The 17077-nt window shown below is 39.3% G+C and overlaps 1 long non-coding RNA gene across 1 annotated transcript in view; it reads left to right on the top strand.

The window, feature by feature from the left end:
* Nucleotides 1-6520: 6520 nt before the first annotated feature.
* LOC117017282 (uncharacterized) overlaps nucleotides 6521-17077 on the top strand; it is a 38283-nt gene continuing 27726 nt past the window's right edge. Inside the window, exon 1 of the long non-coding RNA XR_004422058.1 lies at nucleotides 6521-6648. This is a non-coding gene — a long non-coding RNA (uncharacterized LOC117017282). The remainder of the gene's footprint in view (nucleotides 6649-17077) is intronic.

Raw genomic sequence — 17077 nt, 5'->3', positions numbered from 1 at the left:
AATTAGTCCATTTCATCTAAGTCACTTAGGGCTGCTATTTCATTACTTATTTTCTGTTTGGATGATCTATCCATAGCTGTCAGTGATGTATTTAGGTCCCCTAGTATAATTGTGTTTTGGTCAATTTCTCCCTTTAGTTCTGTTAGTAGTTTCATGGTATATTTCGTTGCTCCCTGATTGGGGGCATAAATATTGATGACTGTTATTTCTTCTTGTTGTATAGTCCCCTTTACCATTATGAAATGTCCATCTTTGTCTCTTGTTATCTTTTTCACTCTCAAGTCTGTTTCATCTGATATCATTATGGCTACACCTGATTTTCTCTGGGTACCATTTGCTTGGAGTGTCAATTTCCACCCTTTCACTTTGAGTCTATGCTTGTCCTTGTAGCTGAGATGTGTCTCTTGGAGACAGCATATGGTTGGGTTTAGTTTTCTGATCCAATCTGCTACTCTGTGCCTTTTTATTGGTGAGTTCAGTCCATTCACATTTAAGGTGATTATTGATATGTGAGGATTTCCTGTCATTCTATCTTTAGTTTTCTGGTAAGGCTGTGTCTCCATTGCTTCTTTGCCTTTGTTTTTGTCTATTATTTCTGTGTGGTGGTATTCTATAATGTTTCCCTCTGTTTCTTTTTTTATTACAGCATGTATTTCAGTTCTGGATTTTTCTTGAGTGGTTACCCTTAAGTTTAAGTAAAAGAAAGTTTGATATTTAGGGTATTCCATTTTCTTTAGAACGCTTAGTATTTCCATTCCCATATTCCTGTTCAGGCCTTTACTCTCCCCCTTTTTATGTTTTCGTTGTCACAAATTGTCCCTGTTGATGGTGGTCGACTAGCCTCCTTTAGTATTTCTTGTAGTGCAGGTCATGTATGAGAAAATTCCCTCAGCTTCTGTATGTCTGGAAATGTCTTTATTCCTCCCTCATATCTAAAGGATATCTTTGCTGAATACATTATTCTTGGCTCATAAATGCTCTCTTTCAATAGTTTGAATATTTGGTTCTACTCCCTCCTGGCTTCTAGAGTTTCTGCTAAAAAATCTGATGATAATCTAATGGGCTTTCCTTTGTAGGGTACCATCTTCCTTTCCCTGGCTGCTTTGAGGATTCTTTCTTTGTCGTTGATTTTTGACAGCTTCAATACAATGTGCCTTGGAGAATGCCTGTTTGGATTGAGGTAATTAGGTGTTCTATTTGCTTCTTGGATTCAAGGATCCAGTTCTGTCCACAAGTTTGGGAAGTTATCATCAACAATTTGTTTGTACATATTCTCTGTTCCCTTCTCTCTTTCTTCTCCTTCTGGTATGCCCATTATTCTTATATTGCTCTTTCTGATGGAGTTGAAAGTTCTTGTAGAGTTCTTTCATTTCTTTTAAGTCTCAAGTCTCTTTCTTCTTCCATCTTAGTCATTTCAAGATTTCTGTCTTCGATGTCACTGATTCTTTCCTCCATCTGGTCAACTCTACTACCTAAGCTGGTTATTTCATTCTTAATTTCTTCTATTGAGTTCTTAATCTCCAGAAATTCTATTTGGTTCTTTTTTAAAATTTCAGTCTCTTTCATAAAATGCTCATGTTGTTCTTTGATTGCATTTCTGAGTTCATTAAACTGCGTTTCTGTGTTTTCTTGCATCTCGTTGAGGTTTTTCAGAACTGTAATCTTGAATTCTCTGTCATTTAAGTCACATATTTCCATATCTTTAAGTTCCTTTTCTGGAGACTTTTCACTTTCTTTCTGAGCTGTCTTGTTGCCTTGGTTATTCATGGCAATTACTGATTTATTATTTCTCTTCCTAGACATCTACAGGAGTGGCCTCTGCAACAGGTTGATAGGAAAATGTCTTTCTTTTGTTTTCCAGTACTTATTGGTAGAATATTTTAGTTTCTCTCTGACTGTAGCCTTTTATTTCTCTCACACGGTAGTGCTATGTTTCTCTGCACTATTCCAGCTTCTCACACAATGGGGGCATTCCCTGGGAGATGGGCTTCTCCTCTGTTAATAGTTCTCTTGGGTCACAGGGCGCAGTGTCCGTGTAGGTATGCAGAGAGCTTTTGAAGTTCCAAAGCTCTTCCTGTACCAGATTCAGAGTCCATATGTTTCAGCAGTTCTTTTTACTGCTGCAGGGATCCGCCCAGATAGGTGGTGCCAGGGGCGGGGTGAGTTGTGAGAGGTGGCCCAGAGCAATGGCGGTGACCACCACCACAGCCGGTCCTGCTTCCCCAGCTCCCTCCCCTCTGCCGGAACTAGTTGGACTGCGAATCTCTGTCTGCGGTCCACAGTTCTCAGAACAGCAAATATTCTGTTCTTTTTTTGTTGTTGTTCTTTTTTTTAAAAAAAATGTTTTTATTTTGGAATAATTTTATATTTACAAAAGAGTTGCCAGGATGGCAAGTGCAGAATTCTTGTATACCTCTCACAAGTTTTTATTTTCCCTAATGTTATCTTAGGTTATCATGGTACATTGTTCAAACTGAGAAACCAACATTGATACATTACTATTAACTAAACTCCAGACTTTATTTGGGTTTTGCCAGTATTTTTTTTTATTAGTTTCAGGTGCACAAGACAAAGTAATACTTAGATGTTTATCATTTATATCCCTCACACTGTGGACCCCCTCCCCCCATCCACTATCCCTCTGAATATTCTGTTCTTTTGATCTGACACTGCTACTATTCTGCTTCTAGCACCGGCCAGGTGGGGGCAGGGTGAGCTCTGGGAGGGTAGGGAGGGGGGCGGCTAGTCTCAGTGCCTAAGGCTTCCCTTCTCTGCTCGGCAGTGAGGGCTTAAAGCACCGTTTTCAGCCTTCTTCCCTCAGTCTTTGCTCCGAGGTCTCTGCCATGAGTGTTGGGTTCAGCCATGTTATATGCTGCCCCCTCAGCCCTGTGGGCCATAAGTGGAGCCCTAGCAATCTGAGTTCTTCCCTCTCCCTCATCTGCAGTAGCTCTGGGATGCAGCGAGCTCGGAGGACTGAGCTAGGTCTGCGTCCTGCGCCTGCGCTGTTCTGTCTCCGCACTTCTCCCTTCCCTCCTCCTCCGCTTGCGCGATTCGCCCACCTTTCGGTTTATTCAGTAGTGGGCCTCTTCATCTTGCCTGTCTGCTGTGCAGGGAGTCCTTTGTGGAGTTATTGTTGTTCGATTAGTTGTAAATTCCAGGGGAGCTTTACAGAGGCTCACCTCACGCTGCTATTTTGATGACGTCAACCCCCTCTCCCCCCCACCCCGTTGCTTTTGACTTGGGCTTCCAGTCATTGACTTCTCAGACCTCATGATTTAACCTCCCTTGCCGCCGGCTTTCAAGATCTCCCAGGGTGGCCATGGCGGTGGTAACTTCATGGATCTGTCACCCCACACAGCCTTTCCCCATACTGTGCGAACTACAGCAGTGAGGCACTCCATTAGAGTGTGGTTGTCCTGGTCTTGGGCCAACCTATGGCAATTCTGTAACCTTTGTCACAGGGACAGATGCACTGCCACAGAGGCTAGCTTTTCCATTTTGCCTGGGAGCAGAGAATGCTGTCTGCCCCCTCATCCCATAAACATAGTAGCCAAGCGGGAGCAGCTCTCCAGGGTGCTGTCAGCATCGCCTCCCCAGCTCCTGCAACTCAGTGGGCATGTAAGGGGTATAGGTTGTGAACTCAGTTCACAGCTGGGTTACTGGCAGCAACGCCCCAAGGCCCAAAGTTTGCTTATGCTTCACCTTTTGCTGCACAATGGACTGAGCGTGGGGGTAGGGAGCTATATAGCTTCCACTTGTGTCTTCCGCCTCTGCCTCAGAGTCTCCACCTTGGAGCACCTCCTCTAACTGGCGGACCCAAGCTCCCAGCGCCTCCCACCGGGAATGCTAGTCCTGTAGCTGAGCTGCTTCAGTAAGACTTTCTTTCGTGTTACCACTCAACGCGGTAAGGAATATCCAGCTCATACAGCCAGCTGCATTTTTCGCCTTCTCCGGCAACTGTTCAGTTAAAACCTGCAGGACCCTTTCTATGCTGGCCGGAGAGCCATCCACATCCCACCCTTCCACGGGGGTCCAACTACTGAGAACAGTGGCTACTGGGTACCACACCCTGTGTGGGGTCACCTGTCCTCCTGCCCAGAGTCAGACATCATTCTTACATGGCCAGAATCCTGCTTGCTATGCCAGGTGTCTGAGTGGGTGGTGGCCCCGGTATAAGATGTCCACAACTCTAGGAGCCTATGGCAACAGCAGACTACCAAAAGGCAGGCAATGCTTGCCATAGCCAAGAGGATGGTATGCCACCTGGAGGCTCGAGAGAACCACCAATTTACCAAGGGGTCATGTTTCTCCCAGGCCAATCATGTTTCCTGCTCCCCGTACTGGTTGAGACCCTGCTTGCTGTGCCAAGTGTAATGCAAGGTCTCTGGTCCCGCTCTGGGCTGATGGATACAGAACAGAGAGAGGCTGAAAGGAACACCAATGGAGCCATGGATGGGGGTTCATACCACTATATTCTCACTGGCAGCTGGGTTGAAGATACAGGACACAGGATCCACACGATCCCAATCTGCCACCCGCTTCTCTGCCAACCCCTTGCTGGCGTAGCCATGGCAGTTATATTAGTGGCTAATGGCTAATCAGTTCCAGCTGATGGCCATCTGATTACAGCTGATGGCCATCTAAAAACCAAGCCAGCATCTTTCGACATGAGGACAAGAGCCTGGAAAACTGCTCTCTGGGACGCCGTCCCTACTGTCTTATTTTCGGGGAAACAGGGTATCTGCATGAATCAGCCTTCTTCTTAGGAGGCAAGAAGCCTATTGGATTGTGTCTTGGTCACCGTGATCTGAAATGCTGTTCTAAAATCTGGAGGCCATATTTTAAGAGGGTATGGAAAGACAAGATTGTTGATCAAACAGATGAGAATCTAGAAATATCACTAAATCAGGAATCAGTAAACTACCGCCCAAATCACAACCTGCCCCTATTTTTGTAAATAAAGTTTTATTAGAACATAGCCATGTTGTCTGTGGCTTCTTTCATGTACAATTGCAAGACTGAGTGGTTGCAAGCAAAGAATTTAGAGCACACAAAGTCTAAAGTATTTATGATGTGGCCTTTTATAGGAAAAGATTGCCAACCCCTGGGCTAAATACATTGTTGTCCCTAAACAAATCGTAAGCCTAATTGCAGAGACTCTGCTCTGAGTCATTCCTCAATGCTGTCAAAAAAAAAGGGAGAGTGGGATATTTTACCCCAAACAGAGAAATCTCTAGGGCACATATTTACATCATATAGAAGTGGATTTGTTTTGCAAACCACTGAGTGGAAACCTCCAGGATATATTTTTAGACCCTACTTAAAGAATTTTCTGTTCCTACTGTTTATGAGTTTACTTTTTGGTAATAAGCTCTTCATCACTGTATTAGGTTGGTGCAAAAGTAATTGCGGTTTTTGCAATTATTTTCAACCTTTTAAAACACAATTACTTTTGCATCAAACTAATATTCAATTAGCCATGTCATGCAGAATCTCAGCTCCCACTCCCCACATAAGAACTCAGGATATGGTGAGGCCAAAAAGGAACACCCACAGAGCCATAGATAGGGGAGTCATACCACTATAGTCTCGCTGGCAGCCGGGTTGGAGACACAGGAAGCAGGAGCCACACTATCCGCCACCTGCCGTCCACTTCTCTCTGCCAACCAACCTCACTTGCTAGCTGCAATCCGCTGTGCTAATCCTCTCTTGCTAGCTCAGCCACCACCATCTGCTTGCTAGCCCCCATTTGCTGCTAGCGTATCCACGGCAGTTATATTAGTGGCCAATGGCTCACTGGTTACAGCTGACAGCCAACTAGCCACAGCTGATGGCCATCCAATCACAGTTGATGGCCATTTACTACCCAGGTGAGCACCTTTCCACGTGAGGGTGAGAGCCTGGAAACTGCACTCCTGGCTCTGTCCCCACAAGCCAGATGAACATCCATCAGAAATGTCACAGAGTTTGTCCTAGATGCTCTCTATATTCCATCTATGATCTGATGACTTTATGAATTTCAATACAACTAATGTATCATAGGAACTTTCCCTTTCCTGAGTCTCTGTGCCATAGTCTGCTGTGTTAGGCTTATCATCCCCTCCCCACCCTTAAGTACAGTAATAGTTAACTTATCAGCTGTCAGCAAATAATAAGCTATTACACTTAAGTGGAGTTTTTGATAACTGAAGTTAAGCCTGTGGTCAACATACCTTCATCTTTAAAAGTCCAGTTCAACAATGAAAAATTATTTTTAAAGCCAAAAGGACATAGCTGCTCTCAAAAACAAGATTATTTAATTTATTCAGTTAATAAATATCTATTGAGGGCTACTACGTGCAAGGCCAGAAGTGAAACTTCAAGTAGGGGTTGAAACCACAAACATTCAGCTCCTGGTCTGGAAATAGGGGGGAAAAATTCAAGCCCTGTAGGAAAACAAAGATGGGAGGGGACCAGAGCCAGGCTCACTGGCAGGAAATTGGAGCTGGAAAAGCTGTGACCACTGTGGATTGTATAAACGGTAACTGTGGTCAGAAGAAAAAGAGAGAGACTGTGAGAAGGCACACAAACAGAACCTGAGCCAAAGAGTCTGTCTCATCTGGGGTATTCGCCATTATCACCAATGTGGAGGCACCTCAGGCTTTCAGGGTAAGACCTAATCTCTCTCTCTCTTTTTTTTTAATTTATTGGGGTGACAATTGTTAGTAAAATTACATAGATTTCAGGTGTACAATTCTGTATTATATCATCTATTAATCCCATTGTGTGTTCACCACCCAGAGTCAGTTCTCCTTCCATAACCATATATTTGATCCCCCTTACCCTCATCTCCCACACCCCAACCCCTTATCCTCTGGTAACCACTAAATTATTGTCTGTAAAACCTAATTTCTATACTGCAGTTTCCAGGGGAACAAGCAGAGTCTACCACACAACTACATACAGAAAAGAGTGACTGCAGAAAGGGGAGAAACTTCAGTTTAGATACCTACCTGAATTTTCGGGTCATTCTAAGATTGTCCTATTATTTATACTTTATTGACCATGAATTCAGCTTCCAAATGTTGATTTTGTTGGCTGTTTCCCAAAGCACATGAGGAAAATTAATACTAAGAGAAAAGAGCCAAGAAAATCAATTCTAATAAAATATAAATAATAGAACAATCACGAAATGATTTTTAAATAAGTATGCTGAAAGTCTCAAAAAGATAATAGAAAAAATAACATTTATTTTAAAAAAAGAAACTGTGAAACAAAAACATAAATGAAGTTCACCCTTTTATGGCAGAGGAAAAAAAGGTAAACTTGTGTGTTTTCTGGGTTTTCCATCCCCTTCCTTGTTAAGAATTTGGCTCAGCTCAGATGAATTTCCATCTTTCCAGTAGTATCTAGGCCACGCTCTAGGAGGATAGGCCAGGCCCATGAGACATTGTGATGCTGTCAGAATAATGTGGAAAAAGTAGACAAGAAAAAAAGAATGAGAATCTGGTCGGGGCCAAAGCTGGGGGATAGAATGAGAAAGGGGTGAGAATCTGTTTTTTTTGAGGAAAGTTCTAAAGGGTTAGAAGAAGTTTTGCTGCAATCTACATATTTACCCTCATGTGTAAGAGACAGAGGAGTAAAATGCTACTATTTTAGAACTATTTTAGTTGCTACAGTGTATTTTTTAATCACAGAACTTTCCTGAGATTGGAAAACAAGAGTTATGGCATTATATGCATATAATCTTAATTGATTTATTTCTAAATTAAGTGGGAATATTTCTAAAACATATCACATACGTTCCTATTTTCTTGAGCAGAATAAGCAATAACTTAACTTCTCTTTGTGACTTAGTGTTATATTAGAAGTGTTTCCCACTGTTGCTTGGGGATTTCATCCTTATTTTTCTATCTGTGGCCATTTCTGAGGATGTCACTGAAGGCAATACTTCACTTCCACTTCTACTGAAGGATACCAGACAACCAAGCCAGCTCACTTCAGTTACAAAAAGATGATAGAATCAATAAGCCTGAAGGTGGTTCCATTCTCTACTGAAGCAGAAAGTAAAAAATACAATGAGGGTAAAGGGGATCAAATATATGGTGATGGAAGGAGAACTGACTCTGGGTGGTGAACACACAATGGGATTTATAGATTATGTAATACAGAATTGTACACCTGAAATCTATGTAACTTTACTAACAATTGTCACGCAAATAAACTTTAATTAAAAAAAAAGAAAGAAAGAAAGTAAAAAATACAAGCTTTGTGAAATCTATTTTCAAGCTATTTTACATTGTTTCCTTCTGGGTTCATAGCTATACTAAAAACAATGGAGAATGCTAGTCAAATTGGAGGAGTGGAACATTACTGTAGTGTGAGGACTTAAGTGTGAATTGCTAGCCTAAACTGAAAATGCTTCATCCTTCCCGAATGTTGGCAAAAAAGATGTAGTAGACACTATAGAAGGTCTCTAGAAAAATCTCCCTCAAATCCACTTCAGATCACAGCCAATCTCAACCATGGATGAGGCTGTTTCCTCAGCAGAGGTGTAAGATAGGTGTTTTAGGAGAGAGGTAGGGATCATTTTGCTAACCCCAGAGAATTCCCAGGTGTATACATGTGATATCAAAGAGATACTAAGTAGCTAGGCAGTCATTTCATTCATCCCTGAAATCAAGATCTGGCAACTGAAGCCGAACCCACCCCTTCCTACTCTCTTATTTGATCCTTCCCCATGCAAATTCAATTTATTGACAACTTACTTTGTTCCCACTACTTTACTAGGCACTGGAGAAATATGAAGAAATATGAATAAGAGGAAAAAAATCCCTTCTTTCAAGAAACCCCTACTTGAGTAGGGGAATACAGAGAAGTAAAAAGATAACTAAAGAATAAGGCAGAGTAAGACAGGGATAGAGATAAAACAATCTGCTTTGTAAGCACAAAAGGAACAACTAAATTTTTAAGATTTTTATTAAAATGTAGCTAACATACAATTATTACATTAGTTTCAGGTGTACACCATAGTTACTCAACATTTATTTATATGAAGAAATGATCACAGAGATAAGTCCTGCAACTATCTGACACCATACTATGCTATGCCAGTATCATTGACTATATTCCCTATGTTGTACATTGCATCCTCGTGACTTATTTGTTTTATACCCAGAAATTTGGACCTCTTATTCCGCTTCACCTTCTCCCCTTTTTAATTTCTCAGCTACAGTTGACATTCAATATTATTTTATATTAAATTCAGGTGTACAGCATAGTGGTTAGACATTTATATAATTTTAAAAGTGACCCTCCTGAATAGTCTAATACTCAGCTGGCACTATACGTATTTATTACCATATTATTGAGTATATTCCCTATGCTTTACGTTACATCTTCATGACTATTTTGTAACTACCAATTCATACTTCTTTTTTCTTTCTCTGCTTCTTTTTTTTTTCATTAAAATTTATTGGGGTATATCAAACTTAAAAGCTTCTGCACAGCAAAAGGAACCATCAACAAAATAAAGATGCAACCAACTGAATGGGAGAAGATTTTTGCAAACAGTGCCTCCGATAAGGGGCTAATATCCAAAATATACAAGGAACTCATGAAACTCAACAACAAAAAAACAAACAACTCAATTGAAAAATGGGCAGAGGACCTGAAGAGACATTTCTCCAAAGAGGACATACAAATGGCAAATAGACATATGAAAAAATGCTCAACATCACTAATCATCAGAGAAATGCAAATAAAAACCACAGTGAGGTATCACCTCACCACAGTCAGAATGGCTATCATCAACAAACAAATAGTAACGAGTGTTGGAGAGGCTGTGGAGAAAAAGGAACCCTCATACACTGGTGGTGGGAATGCAGACTGGTGCAGCCGTTATGGAAGGCAGTGTGGAGGTTCCTCTAAAAATTACAAATAGAATTACTGTATGACCCAGCAATCCCTCTCCTGGGTATCCACCCAAAAATCTGAAAACATTTATACATAAAGACACATGTGCTCCAATGTTCATTGCAGCTTTGTTGACGGTGGCCAAGACATGGAAACAACCAAAATTTCCTTCGATAAATGAATAGATAAAGAAGTTGTGGTATATATACACAATGGAATACTATTCGGCAGTAAGAAAAGATGATATAGGAACATTTGTGACAACATGGATGGATCCTGAGAGTATAATGCTAAGCAAAATAAGTCAGACAGAAAAAGCAGAGAACCATATGATTTCACTGATATGTGGTATATAAACCAAAAACAACAAAAGAACAAGACAAACAAATGAGAAACAAAAACTCATAGACACAGACAATAGTTTAGTGGTTACCAGAGGGTAAAGGGGGTGGGGGGTGGGAGATGAGGGTATTTCTTCTTTTCTATGTTATATATTTCAATTCTGGATTGTTTTTTGCTTTTTTTTTTTTTTTTTTTTTTGAGTGGTTACCATTAAGTTTATGAAAAAGAAAGTTTTATATTTAGAATATTGTATTTTCTTCAGTATGCTTACTTTCTCCATTCCCTTGTGCCAGTTCAGACCTTTACTTTCTCCCCTTTTATGTTTTTTGTTGTCACAAATTATCCCTATTTATGCTGTGTATTGATATCTGTGCTGCAGTGGCAAGTTGTCTTTTTCCTCTTTTTTAAAGTATTGTTTTTTTCCCCCCACCTTTATACTATATGTTATATTTAAGTGTATGGTGTCCTATTTGTGTAGGGATTGCCATCTCCTGCTTCTGTCTGTTTGTAATACTGTTCATGGTTTTGTATTCTTTTACTTTTTTATTTTGGGTCGAATAGCCTCCTTCAGTATTTCCTGTAGTGAAGGTCATGTGTTAGAAAATTCCCTCAGCTTCTGTATGTCTGGAAATGTCTTTATTCCTCCCTCATATCTAAAGAATATCTTGCTGCGTATATTATTCTTGGCTCATAATTTCTCTCTTTCAATAGTTTGAATATTTGGTTCCACTCCCTCCTGTCTTGTAGAGTTTCTGCTGAAAAATCTGATGATAATCTAATGGGCTTTCCTTTGTAGGTTACCATCTTCTTTTCCCTGGCTGCCTTGAGGATTCTTTCTTTGTCGTTGATTTTTGACAGCTTCAATACAATGTGCCTTAGAGAAGGCCTGTTGGGGTTGAAGTAATTAGGTGTTCTATTTGCTTCTTGAAATCGAGGATCCAGTTCTTTCCATAAGTTTGGGAAGTTCTTGTCAACTATTTGTTTGAATATACTCTCTGTTTCCATCTCCCTTTCTTCTCCTTCTGGTATGCCCATTATTCTTACGTTGCTCTTTCTGATAGAGTCAGAAAATTCTTGTAGAGTTCTTTCATTTCTTCTAATTCTCAAGTCTCTCTCATCTTCCGTCTGTGTCATTTCCAGATTTCTATCTTTGATGTCACTGATTCTTTCTTCCATCTGGTCAACTCTATTACTTAAGCTAGCTATTTCATTCTTCATTTCTTTTATTGAGTTCTTAATCTCCAGAATTTCTATTTGGTTGTTTTTTAAAATTTCAATTTCTTTGGTAAAATGTTCGTTTTGTTCTTTGACTGTGTTTCTGAGTTCATTAAACTGCCTGTCTCTGTTATCTTGCAAATTGTTTCCACAGCTCTCTTTGCCCCTGCAGGGATTAGCCGAAGTAGGTGGGGGCAGGGGCAGTGCGGGTTGTGAAAGGTGGCTCTGAGCTATGGTGGCGACTACCAGCACAGTTAACTTGCCCCTAAAGTTCCTTCTTTTTCGCCAGAATTAGTTGTGCTGTGGGTCTTTGGCCGTGGGACTGCCGTACTCAGAGGAGTAAGTGTTCTGTTCTTTCAATCTGATACTGCTACCGTTCTGCTTCTAGTACTGGGAAGGTGGGGGTGGGTTGAGCTTTGTTAAGGTGGGGAGTGGTTGGTCTGCCAGACTCTATGCCTATGTCTTCCATTCTCTGCTTGGCAATGATGGCTTATACCACAGTTCTCACCCTTCTTCCCTCAGTCTTTGCCCCAAGGTCTCTGCCAAGAGCGTTGGGTTCAGCCGTGTTATATGTTGATCCTTCAGTCGCGGCCATGGGCCTTAGAGGAGTGCCTCCCTCTTGACTGCCATGGCTCTTCACTGCAGGGAGCTCCAAGCTCCAGCCTGAGTCCTGCGGCTCTCGACCTGCCATGGCACGCGTCTCTGCACTTCCCCTTTCCCTCCTCCCCCACTTGCTCAATTTGCCCATCTTTAGATTATTTCAATTGTGTGTCTCTTGGGGTTGCCTGTCTGTCATGCATGAAGTCCTTTGTGGAATTATAGCTGTTCAATTTGTTGTAAATTCCAGGGAAGACTTCAAGAGGCTCTCCTTACACCACCATTTCTGTGATATAATCTGTTCTCCCTTTCTTTGTGTAGATCCAGGTTTCTTTTCTTTTTTTAAATTAGTTTGAGGTGTGCAAAACAATGTACTAGTTAGACATTTACACCCCTCACAAAGTGATAACCCCCTTCACCAAATCTACTGCCCCTCTGACATCGCATACAGCCATTACATTTCCACTGTCTCTATTCCTTATGCTGTACTGCACTTCTTGTGAGAATATATATATATATATATATATATATATATATATATATACACACACATATATATACATATATATATATTAGAAGAATTGAGAATATATATATATATATTTAATATTTATATATATATATATATATATAAAATTATAGTTGACATTCATTATTATTCAGCTTCAGCTTCAGGTGCACAGCACAGTGATCAGGCATCTATACCATCCCTGAAGTGGTCTCCCTATTAAGAAAAGTGTCCATCGGATACCCTACAAAATCTTTACAACATTATTGATTATATTCTCCAAACTGACTTTTGTATCCCTATGGCCATCTTGTGGTTACCAATTGTGCTTTCTAATCCCCTCACCTTCTCCCACCTCTACCCCTGCCCCATCTAGCAACCCTCAGTTTTTCCTCTGTATCTCTGAGACTGTTTCTGATCAGTTTGTTCATTTATTCTGTTCTTTAGATTCCACATATAACAGAGATCATATGGTATTTGTCTTTCTCAGTCTGACTTATTTCACTTAGCATAATGTTCTCTAGGTCCATCCACATGATTGCAATGGTAAAATTTCATTCTTCTTTTTGGCCAAGTAATACTCCATTGTATAAATATACCACAGTTTCTTGATCCAGTCATCTACCAATGGGCATTTCAGTTGTTTCCATATCTTGGTTATTCTAAATAGTGCTGCAATAAACATAGGGGTGCATAAATTTTTTTGAATTAGTGTTTTGGGTTTCTCTGGATAGATACCTAGGAATGGAATTGCTGGGTCATAAGGTAATTCCATTTCCAGTTTTTTGAGATACCTCCATACTGATTTCCATAGTGGCCAACCTGTCTGCAATCCCACCAGTAGTGCACGAGGGATATGATTTTCTCCACATCCTTGCCCGCACTTGTTGTTTGTTGATTTATTGATGATAGCCATTTTGACTGGGTGAGGTGGTATCTCATTGTGGTTGTTATTGCATTTCTCTAATAATTAGTGATGTTGAGCATTTTTTCATGTCTCTTGGCCATCTGTATGTCCTCTTTCAAGAAAGTCTCTTGATGTCCTTTGCCCATTTTTTAATTGGGTTGCTTGTTTTTTTGTGTTCAGTTGAGTGATTTCTTTATTAATTTTGAGTATTAACCCCTTAGCAGGTATATCATTCACAGAAATCTTCTCCCATTCAGTAGAATGTCTTTTTGTTTTATTGATAGTTTCCTTTGCTGTGAAAAAAATTTTTAGTTTGACGTAATCCTGTATGTTTATTTTTTCTCTTATTTCCCTTGCCCAAGGGGATATATCAGTAAAAATATTACTCAGGGTAATGTCTGTAAACTTTCTTCCTGTATTTTCTTCTAGGAGTTTTATAGCTTCAGATCTTACATTTAAGTCTTCAACCCATTTTGAATTTATTCTTGTATATGGTGTAAGGAGGTGGTCCAGCTTCATTTTTTTTGCATGTGTCTGTCCAGATTTCCCAGCACCATTTATTGAATAGACTGTCTTTACCCCACTGTAAATTCTTGCTTCCATTGTCGTAGATTAAATGCCCATATAGTCATGGGTTTATTTTGGGGCTCTCTATTCTCTTCCATGCATCTATGTGGCTGTTTTTATGCCAGTACCATGCTGTTTTGATTACTATAGCCTTGTAGTATAATTTGATGTCAGGGATCATGATACTTCCCACTTTATTCTTATTTCTCAAGATTGCCGAGGCTATCAGGGTCTTTTATGGTTCCATATAAATTTTACGATTATATTTTCTATTTCTGTGAAAAACGTCGTTGGTAGTTTGATAGGAATTGGGTTGAATCTGTATATTGCCTGAGGCAGTATGGACATTTTAACTATATTAATTCTTCCTATCCATGAGTGTGGTGTATGTTTCCATCCATTTGCATCTTCTTTCATTTCTCTCTTCAGTGTCTTATAATTTTCTGAGTAACGGTCTTTTACTTCTTTGGTTAAATTTATAGTCTTTGGTATTTTATAGTCTTTGAAGCAATTGTAAATAGGACTGTATGTATTCTTAATTTCTCATGATAGTTTATTATTGGTATATACACATGAAACTGATTTCTGAATATTAACTTTGTATACTGCTACTTTACTAAATTCCTTTATCAGTTCTAATAGTTTTTTGATGGAGTCTTTGGGGTTCTCTATATATAGTATCATGTCATCTGCATATAATGACAATTTAACTTCCTCCTTACCAATTTGGTTGTCTTTTATTTCTTTTTCTTGTCTGATTGCTGTAGTTAGAACTTCCAGAACTCTGTTGAATAGAAGTGGAGAAAGTGGTCAAACTTGCCTTGTTCCTGATCTTAGGAGGAAAGGTTTTAGATTTTTCCCCATTGAGTATGATGTTAGCTTTAGGTTTATCATATATGGTCTTTATTATGTTGAGATATGGTCCCTCTATTCCCACTTCCTTAAGAGTTTTTATCATAAATGCCTGCTGAATTTTGTCAAATGCTTTTTCTGCATCTATTGATATGGACAAATGATTTTTTATGTTTCATTTTATTAATGTGGTGTATCACATTAATTGATTTGCGGATGTTGAACCAACCTTGCATACCAGGACTGAATCCCACTTGATCATGGTGTATGATCTTTTTAATGTATTGCTAGATTCTGATTGCTAATATTTTGTTGAGGATTTTTGCATCTATTTTCATTAGGGATATCAGCCTGTAGTTTTCTTTTTTTGTGGTGTCTTTGTCTGATTTGGGCATCAGGGTGATAGTGAACTCATAAAATGAGCTTGCGATTCTTCCCTCCTTCTAGATTTTTTGGAACAGTTTGAGGAGAATAGGTGATAATTCTTTTTTGAATATTTTGTAAAATTTACCTGTAAAGCCATCTGGTCCAGGGCTTTTGTTTGTTGGGAGTTTGTTGATTACTGATTCAATTTCCCTGGTAGTAATCAGTCTATTCAGGTTTTCCGTTTCTTCTTGAGTTAGTCTTGGAAGGTTGTTTGCCTCTAGAAAATTATCCATTTCTTCAGATTGTCTAATTTGTTGGTGTGTAGCTGCTCATAGTAATTTCTTTAAATTTTTTGTATTTCTGTGGTGCCTGTTGTCACTTCTCCTCCTTCATTTCTGATTTTATTAATTTGGGTCCTCTCTTTTTTTTGATGAGTCTGGCTAATGGTTTGTTGATTTTGTTGATCTTCTTGAAAAACCAGCTCTTTGTTTCATTGATATTTGTCATTGTTTTTTGGTCTCTATTTCATTTATTTCTGCTCTCCTTCCTTGTGCTCCTTTGGGCTTATTTTGCTGTTCTTTTTCCAGATCCCTTAAGGTGTAAGGATAAACTGTTGATTTGTGATTTTTCTTGTTTCTTTAGGTAGGCCTGCATTGCTAATGAATTTCCCTCTTGGGACTGGCTTTCGCAGCAACCTATAGATTCTGGGTTGTTGTTTTCATTTTTGTTTGTCTCGAGATATCTTTTGATTTCTTCCTTGATCTCATTGTTGACCCATTCATTATTTAGTAACATGTTATTCAGCCTCCATGTATTTGTGTGTCTTTCAGCTTTTCTCTTGTAATTGATTTTTTTTTTTTTGATTTTAAATTCATAGCACTGTGGTCAGACAAGACATTAGTATGATTTCAATTTTCTTAAATTTATTGAGACTTGTTTTGTGGCATAACATGTGGCTTATCTTGGAAAATGTTCCACGTGCGCTTGAGAAGAATGTGTATTCTGCAACCTTAGGGTGAAATGCTCTGAAAACATTGATTAAATCCAACTTGTCCAATGTGTCATTTAAGGCCACTGTTTTCATATTTATTTTCCATCTGGAGGACCTATCCCTTGTTGTCAATGGTGTGTTGAAGTCCTCTCCCATGATAGTGTTACTGTTGATCTCTGTCTTTATATCAGTCAATATCTGTTTAATATATTACGTGCTCCTATGTTGGTACTAGATGTTTACTAGGGTTGTGTCCTCTTATTGGATCAATCCTTGTATTATTATATAGTGCCCATCTTTGTCTTTTAATATATTCTTCATTTTAAAGTCTATTTTTTGTCAGATATAAGTATTGCAATTCCAGCTTTTTTCTCATTTCCATTTGCATTAATTATCTTACTCCACCCCCTTCGCTTTCAGTCTCTGTGTTATTTTGATCTGATGCAAGTCTGTTGTATAGAGCACCATGCAAGTGTCTTGTTTTTCCTTATCTGCTCAGCCACCCTATCTCTTTTGATTGGAACATTTAATCTGTTTACATTTAAAGTGATTGTTGATGGGTACATAGTTAATGCCATTTTGTTATTGTGTTTTCTCGTCGTCATTAGTTAGATTGTTTCATCTTTCTTCTGCTTACAGAAGCCCTTTAACTTTTCCCTGCATTGCTGGTTTGGTGGTAATGATTCCTTAGCTTACTCTTTCTGGGTAGCTCCTTTAGCTCTCCTTCAATTTTAAATGATAGGCTTGCTATATAAAGCAATCTAGGTTGTAGGCCTTTGTTTTTCATCACTTTGAATACCTCCTGCACTCCCTTCTGGCCTGCAATGTTTCTGTAGAA

The sequence above is a fragment of the Rhinolophus ferrumequinum genome, chromosome 25 (assembly GCF_004115265.2).
Source record: "Rhinolophus ferrumequinum isolate MPI-CBG mRhiFer1 chromosome 25, mRhiFer1_v1.p, whole genome shotgun sequence".
Lineage (NCBI taxonomy): Eukaryota > Metazoa > Chordata > Mammalia > Chiroptera > Rhinolophidae > Rhinolophus > Rhinolophus ferrumequinum.
This window is presented reverse-complemented; position numbering and strand designations above follow the sequence as displayed.